The following is a 19,295-nucleotide window of genomic DNA, read 5'->3' as shown; positions in this document are numbered from 1 at the left end:
ACCAGTGCTAAGAGACCAGGCTCCTTATTCCTTTGTGACAGAGAAATGCCTGTGAGTTACCACTAGGGGGGTTAGATCATTTCTAAAGGGAGGTCTGAGGGACCTTTAGATCTCTCTCAGGGGTTTGCATGGAGCAAGCTGGGTCGCCATGGTGAATAGGCTTTCATGGAATCTCAGCATTGATTTGCAGGAGACAGAGATGTGGCCTCATACCTGACAGTTTGTCTATGCTGTGACTAGTGTCTTTTTGTTATTTATTGCCAAAATTCTCAAGAGATTCTTTAAGGGACACCCCAAAGAGAGGCTTTTAGAAATGAGACAGTCTAGGAGAGGCACCTCCTCCTTCCCACCGTGCAGGGTGCAGTTTTGTGGACTGCACATGGATGGGAATGCCAGTAGCTCAGTAACTCGAGGGAGGACAGTGAAGGCAGAGAGGGCTAGACTATCATCTGCAAGAGCAGTGAGGCAAGGAACTTTATTGTTCTAACCCAGAAGGAGAAATTGTACCCAATTTTCCAGATTACAAACATGGATCATGGGACGAAAGGAAGAAGGTGGAAATGAAGAGTTTTTGATTGGCAGAGGGGGAGCGCTGAGGCCCTACATGCTGGTTTTGGGCCAGTCACCCCACTAGGCTGGTCCATTCTCCACGTGGCCAACTTGGAAGTTCAGAGCCCAGGAATCTCGCCACAGATGGAAAGCCCCATAAAGGACAGAAGCTGGACTTCAAAACATGAATCAGGGTCAATTGCTAGTGCAGTACCTTTAAGAAGGAAAAGAGACATTTTACAAAATAATTACTTAATCACTTTATGACCCCAAAGTAAAGTGGATATATGAGGTCTGTCCGGAAAAAGTCCAGCCATTGTTAATATAATAAGAACAGTTTACAAGACATCAATGAACCCGGCAGCCAAGGAGAATGGGCTGGAACGTGCATGTGTGAACAAAGACGACTTCACTGTACTAGTCAGTGGGGGCAGTAAACACTGTTGAGTGAGCGTGTGTACTGTGTGGCTGTCACATTCAAAATGACTGAGTGAGTAGAGCAACAGATCTGCATCCAATTTTGCATTAAGCTTGAACATTCCTTTGTGGAAACTTCGGATGATTCAGGCGGCCACAGCTGTGGGCAACTCGGGATTGGCAGCTTCATCAGATACGCACCCACTCACACATCACGACTTGTGCAGAGGTTTTTGTCAAAACATCAAATCACCCAGGTGACCTAGCCCCCTACAGCCCAGATTTGGCTCCCTGCAATTTCTGGCTTTTCCCAAAACTAAAATCTCCTTTGAAAGGGAAGAGGTTTCAGACCATCAATGAGATTCAGGAAAATACGATAGAGCAGGTCATGGTGACTGGGAGAACTGTGTGAGGCCTCAAGGTGCCTACTTTGAAGGGGACTGAGGCGTCAATGTCCTATGTATAGCAGCATTTCCTGTATTTTGTACCTTCCTCAGTAAACGTCTCTCTTTCTCATAGTACGTGGCTGGACACCGTCTGGACAGGCACCGTGTTACGACGTGCAGCTACATCAGGTGGGGCGCTCAGAGGAGCTCTGCTGGCAGGAGACTGCGGGGCTAGGGGAGGTCTCCCCATGCTGCAACAGTGTGCCCCACGTCCCGCGTTCTACTTCTTTTACTGACCTTCAGTCATCCTCCTTAACCCCCAGGCCCACAAGTTCTCCTCCTTTTCCTGCTGGGCTCCCCTGTTAAGAAGTCTTATTCATGGGGTTAATTTACCCTGAGATGTAAGTGACTGGCAATAGCCTAGTGGGAAGAGATTAGTGACTATATCCGGAAGGGCAGGTCGTTTGGAAATCTTATCTGGTAGCTTTCCAAGCTGGCCACCAGTGATCCCCACCATGTCCCCAGCAGGGGTGCCAGCGCTGAGATGTCCCCAGTGCAGTCTATAATATTAGGGTCCTGCTTTCCAGCCTCTGGGAAGCCTGAGAAACAGGGGGACTGAGAACCCCAAAGCAATGGACCTGTAACAGTGGGATAGCAGGCACTGTGCTGCTTGGGCAGGAGGTGAGGAAGCTTTGGGTCAGGTGACAGTTTCCACCAGCTGTCTCAAATTCCACAGATGGCATGACTGTCCTCAGCCGTCTGGTAAAGCTAAGTTACTTCTGCTCCCTGTTCTCAGTGAGCCCCAATGCCAGGAGACCACCTCTGCCACAAGGGGAAATATATCCCAGGCCACATTATTTTTACACCCAGTAGCAAAGAAATGGAACAGGCCCCAAAACTCTCATTAGAATTTGCTGTGACCTAAAAATTGTATTGCACCTTTGGTCTCGCCAGTAGTCTTGGGTTTCTACTTATTAACACACCTTCTTTTTGCTACTGGGCTAAGTAGGTAGGGACCTCTCGGCACAGGTCCTTGTGGCCATTCCTACTGGGCTAAGTTCTTGACCCAGCTGGGACGATGTAGGACAGTGTAGGTGAGGCCGGGAGTGGGTGGATAACACTTTAAAGCCTGGAAGAGGTGGCATTTGGAAATGGTGAGACAGCATATCGAGGTGGTGCAGCAAGGAAGAAGGGACAAGAAACGTATTTTAGCACACAAATAAATGTGTGCTAAAACGTGATTCATTTTACACAAATAGCTGTACCCAAACTTGCCCTCGTTTTGTCTCTAGCTGCAATATTCTCTCTTGCCACAAGGTGGCAACATTACTCCAGAAAAAATCTGTGAGGGAGCCTCTGTGTGTGTGTGACTGGGTTTGTATTCCTTTAACCCTTCTTATTTCTCAACTTGCCAACCACCAATGATTTTCTCATCTGTGATGATAATCTAGAATAGTTTAAAAGTTATTTGTTACTTGTTACAAATCAGATGAGTGGAATACTTTCGACCTCTCTCTTTATGTGACCCGAAGTGCATTTCCCCCCCAAGTTCTGTGACGTTCCTGCCACGGACACTGAAGTTGCTCAGCTGATCTGGGCAGGTTACTAAAGGAAGTGGCAGCATGCTTCAATGACTTGGCAAGGACTTCATGCTGATTTTTAATTTATTTGACTACCCTTGTCATTTAAGAGGCTGAAGGAAAGAGTTTCAGCAGACCTGGGCTTACTTTCATCTAAAGACGATATGTATGTGTGTGGTTGGGGGAGGGGTGTGCAGGGGAGGAGAGAAGGTACGCGGTTGTGAACACTCCGTTAGTTCACACTAATAGTTGTAGTCAACAATTTATATTCACTAGCATGTAGCTCGTACTCTTTTGGAATATAGCAAAATTACGTCGTCCCGTGGAATTTCTGTTGACCCAGTTATGATTTGACTTAAATGGGCCATGGGCGGGACTTGGGGTCCTTTGCACGATGGTAGGATTTCATGGGCATTAAGCACAAGCAGAAAGTGAGTTCCCCCTGTGTGTGCACAATTGTCCTAGCGGGTCAGGATGCGGAGTCAGAAAACAGCAGACTGGGAGGGGACCGCAGTGAGCTGGTCTCACTTACCTGGTCTCACTTACGCCCAGGGCCCTCTTAATGTCGTCCAAAGTTGGAAAGGCAGCTTGGTCCATCTCGGCCACGGCACAAGCCATCTTGCTGTACAGCTTAGCCACCAAGACGGCCTTAAAGCAACGCAGCAGAACCATGTCGTTCATTCAGTCAGTGTCAGTGGCTCCTGCGTGCCATCCGTGCTGGCACGTAGCTGTCTTTAGACTGTGACGTAGAGCACCCCGGGAGAGAGCTGCGCTGGCGCCAGAGTGAGGGCAGCAGCAGGACTGGCGATGCACAGAGACCCTCCTGCTTCCGAGGGCCAATGGCACAGTAGCTGCTGCGGGCACAGGACTAAATCCCCCCGGGCACTCTACCCACCACTAATGGACTGGGGCACCGGAACCAGGCCTAGCTACAAAGCTGACCTTAGGGTCCTATTCTAGCCCTTAGCAGCTATCGTGACCCTCAACCTCCCCATCTGTAAAGAAGAAACCACAAGCCTCCCCACCACCCCAGGGTTGTCAGGACGACGAGAGGATAAGCCGAGACACTATTGCTTGTGAACGAATCCTGCATGTTGCAGAATGTTCTCTGCGGACTCAAAGAACCGGTATGTACAATCCATGGGCATGAACTAAGGGTGGGGGGATGCTGGTGGGTTGGGGGGGCAGGGCAGAGGGGGGATAAAAGGGGAAAAATTGGGAAAACTGTAATAGCATCATCAATAAAAAATACTTTAAAAAATGTTCTCTGAATACCTGGACTGATTAGGGTCTTTGGATCATACCCTCTACACTCAGATGCTAGATCCGTGTCTGCCCCCAACTGTCCCTCCACATGGCCCTGAGCCCATCATTTAGTCTCTTGCAGCTCTGGATGGGAGAGGTGGTTCTCCAGCTCTGTCCAGCCGGGCTCAACGGCACTTCACCTGCATCTCCCTCCTCTCGCCAGAGCAGTTCTGACTTCTTTTGTTCTATAAAATGGAATTCTATGGAATATCTTGTTGGGAAAAAAAACATTTCTATGGCTTAAAACAGAGTTGAAAATTACTAAACTGCGTGCCACATAGGAAGATTGAGGAAATGTCCCCTTGAGGAAGTCAGGAGCGTGTTAGGTGCAGAGCGAGGGGGGGTGTGTTTGGGGAGGAGATGGCGGCAGCAGGCGCAAGTGCGAGCAGACACAGAGCCTGCATTTGAGGTGTCCGTCTGAGACGCCCAGTGTGGAGGCAGATGGAGGGGCTTCTATCATCAGTGCCTGGATGTCAGGGGGTCTTTTGGGTCAAAGTGAGGAATGTGGACTCCTACCTCATGTAATCCTCCTAGAGTTCTTTCAGATGCTGCCTTGCAGATGAGAAGGCAAAGGCACAGCAAGGCTGAGTGACGCCTCTGTGGTTAAAGAGCTTTTCCATCAGAGAACCAAGCCAAGGGCTTGGCGATCGCTCCCCAATCCTGCGTTTTCCTGCCAGGTCTGACTATCCAAGGACACAGGTCGGCAGGTTAAGGCAAGATTTCTAAAAGTGAAAGTAAACCATTCTTCTTTGTATATAAACTATTTAAAGTCTGAGCTCAAGACAAACCAACGTTTATGGTACATACCAGATATAAGAAATGGGGTTCTTTTCATCATTCTCTTGTTTCAGACACATACAGGAGCCATGTGAAGTCCACGCCTCCCAGGAACACAAACAGACGTGGGATCCCTACAGACTACAGAAGTTCCTCCTACCGTTGCTGGCTCAAAAAAGTCATACAACTGCGGGAAAGCTAGGCCCTTGCCTAGAAATATGTATTCCCATCGAGAGCCTAAACCTAGGGAAGACAAGTGTAGACCATGTCCTCTTCTCTCTGGCAAAGCATAAGGCTAACTTTGGGAACAGACAAGGCTGCCTTTGGCATTGTAATGAGTGTGGTCCACAGCTTACATTCTCGTAGTCCAAGACTCCATCCTACTCACTCAAAACATTGTTGTCTCGGATGTTGACCACACCTCAGAAGGCATTGACATGGATGCTCTGGGTCCCAACAGACCCATCCAGGGGATGGATGTTGCTGATGTTCTGGAGAAAACCAGGCAACAAGGAGAAGAGTTGAAAGTCCAGTATTTGCTTCACCTATATCTTACAGGTTTAAAGGGACACTCACAAGAACTGAGAAAAGTCACCCTGGATTATCGCTTATGAAATGTTCCTGCTAAAAGACTACACAGGTTGGATCCCTCCACCGTCACTCGCCATCAGGGCCAGAGACAGAGTTAGGAGGAAGACCACACGGAGGGAAGACACCATCTGAAATGGAAACGAACATCAATGCACCCCGGCTACCTTAGTCTCAGATGAGTCCAGAGCCTGGAACTCGAAGGGCCACCAGAGTTGGGGCCTTCTTAAAATGACTTCTCAGATCCTTGTGCCTCTGGGGCCCCAGCGTGCATTGGAGGACTCTTCGGTGTGGTTGAGATGGAGCATGCTGGCTACTCAGAAGGCAAAGCTTTATTGTTCACTCAAGAACTTTTTTTTTTTTTTTGCTCTGTATCTACTGTCAAACCACTGGGTCGAATATTAGGCAACTTACCAACCGCTTTACCTGCATACAGGGCAGGACCATCTTAAGCCAAATTGTAAAATAAGTGACAATTCAGGTTCTCAGTCTTCCCTTTCTGTACCCTCCTCTCTTCCAACCACTGGGGACCCCTCTCTGTCCCCTCTGGCACCTGCTATCCTCCAGCTTTCTTTTCCTTTCCTTCCCCACTTTGCCTGAGAATAAAGGACCTGGTGCCACTTATTTACACCTCATTTAGAAATAGATTTTACTCAAATGTTACTAGTTCTGGAGGCATTTTCAGGGAATCATTTTCTCTTGGTATGGCCTGCCTTGCCTGTTGAGGGAATTTCAGGCATCAGAGAGTAAGTGAAAGAGTTAGCAGGGAAGGAACAGGCCGGGATATGGAAGTGTGACAGTGAGCCTTTCCCCACCTGAGGGTCACTCAGCTCAAGTGCACTTACAACATAAGCAAAAATTGACCTCCCTCTCCCCCAGCCCCACAATTCCCGTGCAATGTTCCACATGCCAGACACCATGAAAGTCAGGTTCAACCTCAAAGGAAAAGAAAACAACTACTCTATGAACAATAATCCTAACGCAATGAGATTAAGTAAGGAGATACATGAGATACAAATAGTATTTTATTAAACTATTCTGAGAGTTAGGGCCACATATCAAATACATCTGAAGCTTTCCTTTCCTGATAATTTTTAAATAAGAAAAGTCAATGAAGAGAGGACCCTAAAATATGAATACCTACTCAACCCCCAAAGATTCTTGACCTTTTAAGGAATTAGTTGTTAGTTCTTTGGGGGAAATATCCCAGCATTGGAATATCAGGTAGATATTCCAAAACAGAGGCTTGCCAGCAGAGAGGTTATGTGTCAAATTAATATTTGGAAATTCTGTTTGGGTTTAATTTGAAGAGGCCACAAGGGGGAAAAGAATTGCTCCCTGGCAAAGCTGGCTCTGAAAACATAGTCACCTGCACTTGCAACCAGAAAGTACACCTACCAGGTGCTTCAGATTGCCTCTCACTCAGACCCCACACACCTGCACGCGTAATGGAATTTGCTATGTCCCACTTACTTTCTAAATCTGGTTTATATATTCCTGGACCTTTCGATTATTGCCATAACAAGGGACTGTGGATAGTTCATCAAAATCCAGATACCATTTGGGGGCGAAAGGCAAGTTTACGTAAACACAGTTATCACTTTTCTTTAACTACTTCTAAATAGTTTCCCTTTACTGTGTCATCTGTCCCAGTTCCAAGGCAAACATGGCACATGAACAAGTCTTTGTGGGCTGCCGTGCCCATGACCTTAACGACAAGGTAAGAACTGCGAACGTTAGATCCCGCAAAATGGTCCTGGTACAAAATCAACGAGCTCACCCTCTCAGCTTCTCAGTCCCAGAGCAGTTCCACACTAACAATGGAGGGTTCAGAAAAACTGTACGAAGCCAAAAGAAACAGATTGGAATGATAAGACTGGATTGAAAAGCAATCTGGTTAGCACTTCATCCAAACCCTAAATCATGTGGTTGGTCTTTCATAGTCTCCTGGCCACCCACCAAGCTGGCCCCATTTTACCTCTTCAAACATTCACCTCTGGTTGACTTTTCTGCTATTCTGTGTTTGGCTTTCACTCTACGGTTTGTTCTCTTCTGCGAACTTTCACTTCGGGGTGATTTTCTCCATAAAGGACCATTTGACCAGCCCTGGAACTCCTGAGACAATGAGAACACCTTTCTAGGATGAGCCAAGACTAATTCAGGCCTTTTCCTATATTATCTTATTATTTTTCTCAAACCCTGGACTTGTAGGGACCCAACTACCTGGGTCAAAGTCCAGAACTAAGCAGATAATAGTTTTCCTGAGAGAAGAGGAAATGTGGATGAGCTTAGGCACTGAAATGACCAAAGAGGAAGGACAGGTATCTCTCAGTCCTTACGGACTTAATGTAAATTGGCAAAGGGAAACTGCAGTAGATGGACTTCGGGGATTAGGCCGCCCAAGGCTCAGAGAATATCTCCATTACTGTCAGCACTTTGAAAAAAAATGCACAGAGCATGTATTCAATAGTTACTGACCGAATGAGTAAAATACATTAAAAGAATGTCTTTCATTATTTTGCATGTGAATTTTTCAGTTTTCCCAACACCATTAATTGAAGAGACTATCTTTTTCCCATTGTGTGTTCTTGGAGCCCTTGTCAAAAAGTAGTTGAATGAATATATATTAATATATTTATTATGTCTGAGCTCTCTATTCTGTTTCATACATCTATGTGCCTGTTTCTATGCCGGCACCATACTGTTTTGGTTACTATAGCTTTGTAATATAGTTTGAAGTCAAGTTGTATAATGCCACCAGCTTTGTTTTTATTTCTCAGGATTGCTTTGGCTATTCATATTACAGACTTAAAACTAAGACCTGATACTGTGAAAGTCCTAGAAGAAAGCACAGGGGAAGAGATCTTTAACATTAATCTTGGCAATGATTTCTTGAATGAGGCACCAAAAACATAGGCAGAAAAAGCTAAAATAAACAACTGGGACTACATCAAGCTAAAAAGCTTCTGTATAGCAAAGGAAACAATAAATTAAAAAGGCGACCCACAAAATAGCAGAAAATATTTGCTAATATGTAAAGAACTCACAAAACTCAACAGTAAAATGGCAAATGACCCAGTTAAATAATGGGCAAAGGGCCTGAGTGACTTTTTTTCAAAGAAGACATATAAATGTCCAATAGGTGTCTGAAAAGGGGCTCAACATCATTAATCATCAGGGACATGCAAATTAAAACTACAATAAGATATCATCTCACACTTATTGGGATAACTATTGTCAAAAACACCAGAGATAACAAATATTGGTTAGGACATGGAGAAAAGGGAACACTTATCAGGGGTGTCAAATTCATTTTCACCAGGGGCCACATGAGCCTGGAGGTTGCCTTCAAAGGGCCGAATGTAATTTTAGGACTGTATAAATGTAACTACTCCTTAAGAGTTAAGTGAGAGCTTGGCGCTGCCTCTGGGTAGCAACAAGGAGCCAGGCCGGATAAAACAAGGTGGAGGGCCGGATTCGGCCCACGGGCCTTGTATTTGCAACTTGTGACTTATACACTGTTGATGGGAATGTAACTTGGTAGATCCACTATGGAAAATAGTCTGGTGATTGCTTAGATAATTAAAAACCGAACCACCACGTGATCCAGCAATCCTACCCCTGGGGATAATTCATGTGAATTGAAATCGGTATCTTGAATGGATATCTGCAAACCTACATTCGTTGCAGCGTTACTCACAATAGTCAAGATAGGGAAACAACCTTGACTTATAGAAGTGTCATTTGACTTATAAATCAAGAAGAAAATGTGACTGTATGCGTGATGTACACACACACGCACAGAAACATTATTCCACCGTAAAGAAGAACAAAATCCTGCCTTTGCAACAACATGGATAAATCTGGAGGGCAGTATATTAAGGGAAGGCCAGACAAAGACAAACACTGTTTAGTATCACTTAAATGTGGAATCATAAAAAAACAAAAAAGAAAGCCAATTTCATAGAAACAGAGAATAGAATAGTGGTTTCCAGAAGCTGGAGAAAGGAAAAATGGGGTAATGTAAGTCAAAGGGTACAAATTTTCAATTGTAAGAATGAGTCTGAAGGGTGTGATGTACAGCACGATGACTATAACTAACATACAACATTGCATGTATGAACTTTGCTAAAAGTAGATAGATATTCTCACCACACACACACAGAGTTCCCTATGTTACCTACGTGAGGTGATGGGAGTGTTAATTATTTTGATCTTGGCAATCATTCTACAATGTACATGTATATCAAATCATCACATTTTACACTTTAAATATTATAGTTATATTTGTCAATTATTTCTCAATACAGTTGAAAAATGAAAGAATAACGTTCAGGGACTAATGAAATGGCAAGCATTGTCTCTGAGTAGGCGGTGGACGTGTGGAGGAACTAAAAGTCAAACCTTTTGTTTTGAGGCCCCGGGAGTTTGTGAGCAGCTTTACAGAGCGATTGAGTTAGCATCCGGAAGGGATCTTAAGATCCAGGGGGGTTCTCTAGTGACAACGCTGCAGAGATCACCGGGAGAGAAACGGAAAGGGCCATGGGTTGCAGACTGTTAGAGGGAACTGTAACTGTGTGTCAGTGAGACACCTGATCGCCTTCATTGTCATGACTTTGTTTGCTTCCTGTCAGCACCTGTGAGTTCGGAGCGGCAGCCATTGGTCACTAACTTTATGGACGAGCACATGCGGTCTGTAGAATATCTCTCAGGAACCCGGGACAGATCCCGGCTCTGCAGTAACCGCTTCTATCAGGGAAGATTGGAACCCCCGTCTGTGGACTTCAAAGGCTCCACCTCATTCATTTTCCCCAACAATGTGCTGCCTTTTGGGGCTCCTTAACTTTAAGCTGCAGATTAACAGAGCGAGGGCCCTGAGAAACAAATGTCTCCTTTCCTGTCCCCGTTTACAGTTGTTTGCTTTTCAGATAACCAGGAAGAGCAGCTAATTTTCTTGGAGTCTCTCCCTGGGCAAACAGGGGCTAGGAATCATTCAGGTCACAGACAGCCAAGCCCCACCCCTCCTGTCCCTATGTCCAGGTTTGTGGAGCCTGGGGACCAAAAGTAAAGGCAGCTCTGTCACAGAGGCAGGACCAGAGATGATCCCATGTGTTTCTAATCATAGACCTATCCCCAAAAGAAGGAGCACCTACACAGGAATGCAAACAAAATGGAGACCGGAGTCAGAGAGAGAGATGTGAATATCAGGCCCCGGGAAATCAGAAAGCCATGAGGTGGACAAACTCAGTCACTTCTGAGTTGCCCACGCATGAGCATCTGGTGTGAGAGGGGGTGTGGATGTGTGCGGGATAGTCGTCCAACTCCTCCCCTCCCAAATATCCTCCCTGTAGGACTAGGTTCCGGGGGCACAGTCTTTGACTTGTTGGGATCCCTGGTGAGTAAGAACACAATGTTTAGATTACCTTACTCACGTAAATGAGTCTATTATTAAAAGAAATGATGATTGTAATGGTGTTTGAATGCTTGTTAAAATATGGATATGTCAGTTAAATAAACTATTCAGCCACATATCAAATCTGCATTTAGCTCTGCAAAGGCCAACAGCCGTGCGCTCAGAGGAATAATCAATATGTTCCAACCATGGAGTCTCACTAAGGAATGAGCTCTGGCCAAAGCAAAGTTTGAAAACCAACTCCCTTTTGCCCTACATTCTCTCTTTTATTTTTCAGTCTATTCCACAAACTCTTACAGTCTTACCACTTCACTTCTCAAAAGTCATTCAAGGACTTCCACAATTTGCCACCCCCTGCCCTTTGCAAGCCTGTCTTCCAGTTCTTCCCAACCTATGCCAAGATGCTAACCAAATCTGCCTCTCCGGTGTGGCCCATCTGGAGCCCGTGCTTTCGTAACACCACTCCTTGATTCACGCCTGCAGACTCCGTACCCCACTTCTCTCTCCTGTGCATTTTTCAGAGCTGATGAACAGTGCCCCACTCCCCAGCCTTTCTTCCCTCCCAGCCAATTGTGACCTCTTCTTCTTTCAAAATAGCATAGCCCCCTGCATGTACCTTTTTTTGCTATTTATTGTCTTCATTGTGTTATACTTACGTGTATAGTTGTCTGATCAGGCCATTCAATTGCATACTTTTGTCCCTAGACTATAAAGTCCATAAGATTAGAGGCTGCTTTACTCTCTGCTGTCACTCTAATACCTAACATTTAGAACAGCACCTGACATAGAGTAGGCACTCAAAAAATACATATGTTAAGTGAACGAGTGAATGGATTGCACTGATATATTACCCAGCTCTCCCCTGTAAGTACTTAGTAGTGTCTGGTACATGGCTAGTGCACAGTATATAATTGTTGAATTTAATGGCAAGTCATGGAATCAACTATTTAATAATACTGTGAAGAGGAAGACAAGTAAAATCTAAACAGAATAGCATGCACAACAAGGAAAAATGGACCTCTTTATAAGCTCCACTTACAATGCAATTATAAGGTTAGCAGAGAGACATTAACATTTTTGTCCTTGCATTTGAGGATAGGGAGTGAAGAAAAAGGAGTTTGCAAAGTCGTTTGCCTTTTATCTTGCACCCTGGAACCTCTGTCAAGAGCAAGACTCCTTTGCCCGGATCCCTTGTCCTGCTAGGTGTTTGCTAAACACCCTTTGGTTTCCTCAGTAATGTACCTACTACCTGATATAAACCAGAAACTCCCTCTTCCTTATTTCACGTTTTCTAGTTTTGTCTTGGAAGTCAGACTTTTATATTTATCCTTGTAATGGTGCTGATATTTAACTAATCTCTCCAAGTTTGCAGGACTCAGTAGGCATCACAACTGATGTAGCCTTTTTCTGATTCACAAAGCTTTGCTCATGCCTCTCGATTGTTGTATTTCCTCCCTAATCTCTAAGAAAATGCAAAATACAAATCAATAATCAATGTGTAATTTGGGCCAGAAACAAACAGTCCTTCTGATATTCTTGTTTTGTTTGATGTGGCTGTTTTTAATTAGTCGTCCTTTCCGGAGTCTGGTACCTAGTGAGGGCGGACTCTGCCCAGGTGCCCCTCTTTTTACACACCTGCATTCATTTAGGGCTCTATTCGTTTCCTAGGGCTGCTGCCAAGGTCTGCACCCACTCCCTCGGTCTCCGCCCTTGGATTTTCTCTTCTCGGCCCCTTTTCCTCGTACATCTCTCCATCCACCCCGACACCGCTATCTGGCTTCCGGGATACTGACCGCCCAGCCCCACTCGTCTCCTGTTATCTCTCCCCTTGTTGGCTATTTTCCTGGGTATTCTCTCTGCCTTCTCTTTTGTCCTCCCTGATCCCAGATCCAAATATTTTCTTCAAAGCAGGCACCCCTGGGTTTGCATTTCCTGAGCAGGTACAATCGTCTAGTAAACCTTATCTCGTTGTGTCTTATATCAACCCTGAGCTACTTATCGCTATGTCTACCCAGCTTGCAATTGCTCGATGGCTCCCACTTCTTCCTGCAGTTCATTCCAGGTGAAATGGCAGCCAGATGCAGTGTACCCTATCCTGATACGTAGCCAACATTATCTTTTTCAAAGTTAAAATTTACAATAGAGCTTTTCTGAAAACAAGGGATCTTATCTACACCCACGATTTGTGGCCGGTTCTAACGTAAGCCTCCTTAAACTCCATGTAAAACTTTGTTTATGGGTATATACAAGGTTTGTTCTCCCCAGGGAGAAGGGCCATACATCTGTCATCAAATTTTTCTAAAGAGCCTTATTTTAAAGAGTTTAAGAACCACTGCCTCAAAGGTTCTCTTTTCCACATAGAAAACATATATTTACCTTTTCTTCTTTAATTTATGTTCTGATCTCCTGGTTTAGTTCACTTGGGAAAACTTCAGAAGGGGAAAATAGAAAGGAAGGTTGCATGTAGATAGTAAAATCATTTTGGAAGTGGAGATAGTAGAGTTTTACCCATGTTATTATAGATGTAGAAACTGAGACCCAGCCCTGGCTGTTGTGGCTCAGTGGGGAACCACTGGCCTGCAAACTGAAATGTTGTCAGTTCGATTCCCTGCCAGGGCACATGCCTGGGTTGTGGGCCAGGTCCCCAGTAGGGGGTGTATAAGAGGCAACCAATTGACATTTCTCGGCACATTGATGTTTCTCTCCCTTTCTTTCTCCCTCCCTTCTCTTGTCTTGGGAAACAAATACATAAAATTTTTTTAAAAGAGAGAAATAAAAAAGAAAGAAACTGAGACCCAGAGAAGTAAAGTGAATGTCTGGCCAACAGTCATATAATAAGTTAGTGACAGATGTGGGACCTGTACAGATTGGCTGCTGGCCCCAGGACCTGTCCACCAGACTCATATTCTCCTTCCAGGCTCTGCATTTCCCCTGCTGGAGATTTCCCTTTTCTTAACCCAGGGCGCCCACCAGCTCAACAGTAGCTCATTTTCCTGCAGATTCCTGGGGCAAAGTCAATCATTCCTGAAAGATATTCTTCCAAGATTCTCCAACTGGAGCCTTGAACTGGACTTTATAGAGAAACAAACCAAAGAATGCAGAAGGCCAGCTCTTCCTGGAACAGCAGCCTTGAACCAGTGACTTCTCTTATGGGCCTCACTGTGGTTCCTCTTGGTTTTCCTGTGTCAGGCATCCCAGGAACAAGGCCCCGCCAGCACCAGATCACTCAGCTTATGCCCCAACATGCAGTTCTAACAGGGGAGTGGTGGAAAATGGATTTCTACAATATTTTTATTCTTTTTTTCATTAACAGACTATCCTTTCACTGATAATCTCTTGGGGGATGACAGGAAGACCACTTCTCTGAAAATGCACTCTGAAAATGTGGCATTTTTCTTCTTTGGATTCTAAATACTTTGATCCTCCTACTCAAGAGAAGAAAGGGGGAGAGAGAGAGAGAGACAGAGAGAGAGAGAAGCAGGGACCTGTATACCCTCATAATGCTCATACTATAACTATAAGTTTGCACTACTGTCACACGCGCTTACTTGAAAAAAAACTGTTAGAGGAAAGTAAGATCAAGTGTATTCAAAGCAATCGCTATTTCTTTATTCTCTAAAAATTTCTCTGGTTATGCTACACCTTGTTTTGCATTTTTATCTTAAACATTTCAGAAGACAATATGGAGTATTGGAAAAAGCACCAAGCCCAAATGCTAGAACCCAGTGTTCAGTATTCGAGTTTCAGCTTTGCCTTCTACATTCCACATGAGCTTGCAGGGTGCCTTCTGTCCTCCAAATGATGAAGGTGTGCAAGTTTGGCTCGCACCTCGGATGGCTACAGGAAACTCAGTCTAGAAGCGGTTGGAAACAATTCCATTGGTATCTATTTCCTCTTCATCAATCAACACATGGTGGAAGAACCCTGTTGGAAATACATTTATTTTATTTTGGGTTGGAGCAGGTAAGAGGAGTTAATTTGCTGACATTGTTAAAGTGTATGCACTTACATATGTCAGGAACTCATTTGTTCACTCCTTCTGGTTTTTTTTAAAGATTTTATTTATTTATTTTTAGAAATGGGAAAGGAAGGGAGAAAGAGAGGGAGAGAGACGTCAATATGTGGTTGCCTCTCTCGCGCCCCCTACTGGGGACCTGGCCTGCAACCCAGGCATGTGCCCTGACTGGGAATCAAACTGTGACCCTTTGCCTCACAGGCTGGCACTCAATCCACTGAGCCACACCAGCGAGGGCACGTTCACTCACTTCCTGAACAAACATTCCTTGAGTATCTTCTATAGAAGGAGCCCTGGTGCCACAGCTGTCTCTGAGATGAAGAAGAAAGTCTTTTCCTTCCTAAAGCTTTCTATCAACTGAGAAAAATGAGTTGTTTACCTTAGGATGAATTTGTAGTATAGCCTGGCTGTAAGCAGTTTTAAAGGGGATGTAAGAAAATATATCCTCTTTAGGAGATATACCTTCATATTAAGGAAGGCATATGTAAGACTTGAGTGGGAACCAGAAGCCAAGATTCTGAGGGTTCATGAGATAACATTGCCAAATTCACGATTTTGTCCAGGGCTAGATTCTCCCAGGCTGAATGAATTGGCACTTGCTTGTGATACCCCAGCCCAGATCTCCCCCACCTCTAAGCATGTTCAGGCTCCCTTGGGCTGGAGCTGGCTTTCCCCTCCAGGAAGACAGCATGATTGACAATACACCCTTTTGGCTTGGGGTGGGGTTTAGAGTTGGGGGAGTCAATGAGAGAGAGGGTTGGCTTTTTTGCTCATTGACGTCCAATTCAAAACCCTAAACATAAGCTTTGGGTCAGGCTTCATTCATCTTGTCTCTGGCACCAACGCAGTCTTCACCTGTACCAAGAATGGACAATGCTTGTTTTGCTGTTCTGCCATATTTCTGTTCATCCCTTTAGTTTAGACAGATTGGAAATTAAATGTCTGCTTACACTGAACTTGAACTTGGCATTGGACTCCATATTTGGATTACCACCAGGCCTGAATTTGTCCCCTCTTCCTTCGGGCTGGAGTCTGTAGGTCCTACCCAGCCTGCCCTGTATCTTTTATGACACAATCTGCTTCTGTTTACTGGGGTTTCTTTCCTTGCTTTTCAAGTTGATTCAATTAATTTTATTTTAATATATGTATTTGAGTACCTACAGTGTGCCAGGCACCGTGATAGTACTGAGGAGACAGAAATGAACCAGTTGGACATGGTCCCTCACCTCATGGAGCTGACAGCCCAGTAGGGATGCACCACTGGACACATTCATCCATTCATTCAATTGATCATTTATCCAACCAGTATTTTTATAGAGTTCCTGACAGGTGTCAGGCAACATTCTAGAGTGTTACAAATACAGTGGTGAGCTAGATAGAGCTGCTTTTTGATGGCAAAAAGCTCTCAGCTATGGAGGAGATAGAAACTTAGTACATAAACATGTTTGTCATCTATTCCTCGCCTATGTCTTCACTTCCTTCCCTACCCAGCTTAAATTCTATGGCCAATTATTTTAGTCACTGCCATAAATACATACTCTGCAACCTTGCCCCACTCTTGCTTCAGTGAACTCTCTTGATTAAACCACATCTTTGCCTATTCAGTGGCTGGAGAAGACCACACGGGCATTCTGAGTGGTCTAACATTAAGATCATGTTCGCTTACTCTTGTGTGCCTTAAAACTGACAAACAATTGTACCCTACTCCTCAAATGCAGTCATACTCTCAGTGTCCTAGACAACATTTGCCTGCCCTTTCCTCTCTCCCCAACCGTCCAGCATCTCGTCCCCATCTGCACTCTTGGATGATGACGTGGTGTGTGGTTCTTTGTTCCATTCCTGGCCTTCCCAGATCTTTCTTGCATTGCAGGGAGCTGTAAGTCAAAAACTACATTTTCCAGAGCCCATTGCCTGCTGCTTTCTGGTTAGGTTCTGCCAATAGGAGATGCTGACACAGGATTAGAAAGCAGGAAAAAGGGAGAAGACATTCTCATTTTGGCTCCTGCAATGGCAGCTGCCGCAAAGCAGCCACAGGCTCCAGCCTGCATGCTCTGGTCACATCAGCATTTCTGGCAGCTACTAGTAAGGGGAGTAGCTCTTGCTCTGTGTGAGCAGTGACTTCACCAGAAAACCAGTGGTCTCCAAACAGAAACACCCCCTTTCCCATCACCTTCTTCAGCCTTTCCAATTCCTTGCATTAAACTTCTCTCTGCTTCAGAGTGTGTTTTATTTTCCAAATTGAACACTGACCAGTAAAACTTGCTCCTTATTTTACTGAGAATATGGAAGCGATCTGAAAAGAGCTTCCATGTGCTCCCACCACTACGTCTGCCCATCTACCAGCATCTGTGTGTGTAGACTCCAATTTCTCTCCTGTTTCTAAGAATTGGCTTTCTGTATTCCCAGCTACAGTTCGCCTCTGCTTAGGTTCTAGATCCCACTCCTTCCTGCCCATTCATGCGCTTCTCTACCTCTTATCAGTTTTTCTTCCCCGTGTCTTCCATATTTGCTTCTCTTCTGAATTATTCCTACAGCAAAAATACATGCTATTATTTCAACTATATAAATAAAACAGTGTTTCAACTACATAAAGTAAAACAATAGTAATGACACAAATAAACCAAAAAGAAATTCCTCTCAGCAGCATTTGTGCTAATCCTTCTCTTTCCTTCCATTTAGAGCAAAGTTCCTTGAGAGGTCCACACGCTCTCCTGCCTGCCCCCCTTGAGCCCACTCCCATCAGGTGTAACCCTGAATACGCCACTGAAACAGCCTTTAACAAACCTAATGACCTGCACAACACTGAATGCGAAGGTCAAGTCTCAGCGCTCCTCTTACTTGACATGCTGAGTGTCCCCTCTCCCCTCAGTGGCCTCCAGAACACCACGTTTTCCTGGATTTGTTCCGACCATTCTGGCCATTCCTTCTTTGTTTCATTTTCCCAGACCTCAGTCCTTGGAACCTGCCTCTTTCTGTTCACATTTAGCTTACTTTGTGGTTTCATCCACTGTGCTAAGGCTTTAAGTATATTGTTACAGCTCTCAAGTTTGCATGTCCAGCCCATTCATATGTTTAATCCTCTACTTGACATTTAATTATCTAAAAATCAACATGTTCAAAACTGTACTTCAGCTGTTTCAACCCCACCAAACTGCTGCCCCTCTTTCCTGTCCATCTCACTGATGGAAGCACCGTCCTCCCACTCACTAAGGTCAATGGCTTTGGAGTCATCTCAACACTTCTTGTTCTCCCATCCATATACAATCTATCTGGGAATCTTTTCAGCTCTACCTTCAAAACAAAACATATAGGATTAAATAACATCTCATCAATTTTCCTCCTACGATTACCTTGGGTAAGCCTCTCCCTCCTGACCTCTGTCACCAGAATATATTGAAGGCCCCTAACGGGTGTTTACGAGAGCTCTTCTGTTAAATCCTAAGGCAGACCATGTTATTTCTTAATCAAAACCTGGCTATGGCTTCTCCTTTCACTCAGTGTAAAAGCCGCATGAGTCACAGGGACCTACCAGATCCCCAGAGTTAGACCTCCATTACCTCTGTGCCTTCACTTCCTGCTATTGCTCTGTCACCCCTCAGCTCTGGCCACTGGGCTACTTCACCTCGGGGCTTTTATATGTTTTATTCTATCTCTCTGGAACTTTGCCCCCAAGAATCCTTGTTCTGCATCCTCTTCTTTTAGCTCAAGATATAACCTCGGTGAGACCTTCCCTGGGCACCCCATCCAAAACTGCACCCTGTAGTAGGCCCCTGACACTTCCTCCCCTCCTGCTTTAACTTTCTTAATCACATTGATCATACCCTAACATACTATGTAGTTTACCTATGTAATCAGACCTGCTTCTTCCACTAGGATGTGAGCTCCATGAAGTTAGGGACTGTGGTCTGCTTTGTTTGCTGCCTCATCCCCAGCTTGAACACAATGCATAGCACCCAGAAGAGACTCAGTAAATCACTGCGAACGAAGCAGTACATCATTCGTACCAGTGCCCTCAGCAAAAGAAAAGAGTATCACGAGAGAGAATAGCAATGAGGACCCGATTTAGATGCCAGGGGCGCAGACAGGGAGGAGTCATGCTTCTCTGAGATGTGATTTTTGGGCTAAGACCTTCCAGAAGCATGACCCAGTTAGGAGTGTGGGTTGGGTGAGGAAGGAGCCAGACCAACTGTCTTGGATGGCTAGGAACTGGTTGGTCACTCTAGAAGAGAGAGGAAAAGTGTCCTCAGCAGAGGCTGGGACAAATG

General features: G+C 44.9%; 1 pseudogene; it reads right to left on the bottom strand.

Moving 5' to 3' along the window:
• Positions 1 to 668: 668 nt before the first annotated feature.
• LOC112303013 (gastrokine-3-like) lies at positions 669 to 16,010 on the bottom strand (annotated as a pseudogene).
• Positions 16,011 to 19,295: the final 3,285 nt, after the last annotated feature.

The sequence above is a fragment of the Desmodus rotundus genome, chromosome 5 (genome assembly GCF_022682495.2).
Source record: "Desmodus rotundus isolate HL8 chromosome 5, HLdesRot8A.1, whole genome shotgun sequence".
NCBI lineage: Eukaryota > Metazoa > Chordata > Mammalia > Chiroptera > Phyllostomidae > Desmodus > Desmodus rotundus.
This window is presented reverse-complemented; position numbering and strand designations above follow the sequence as displayed.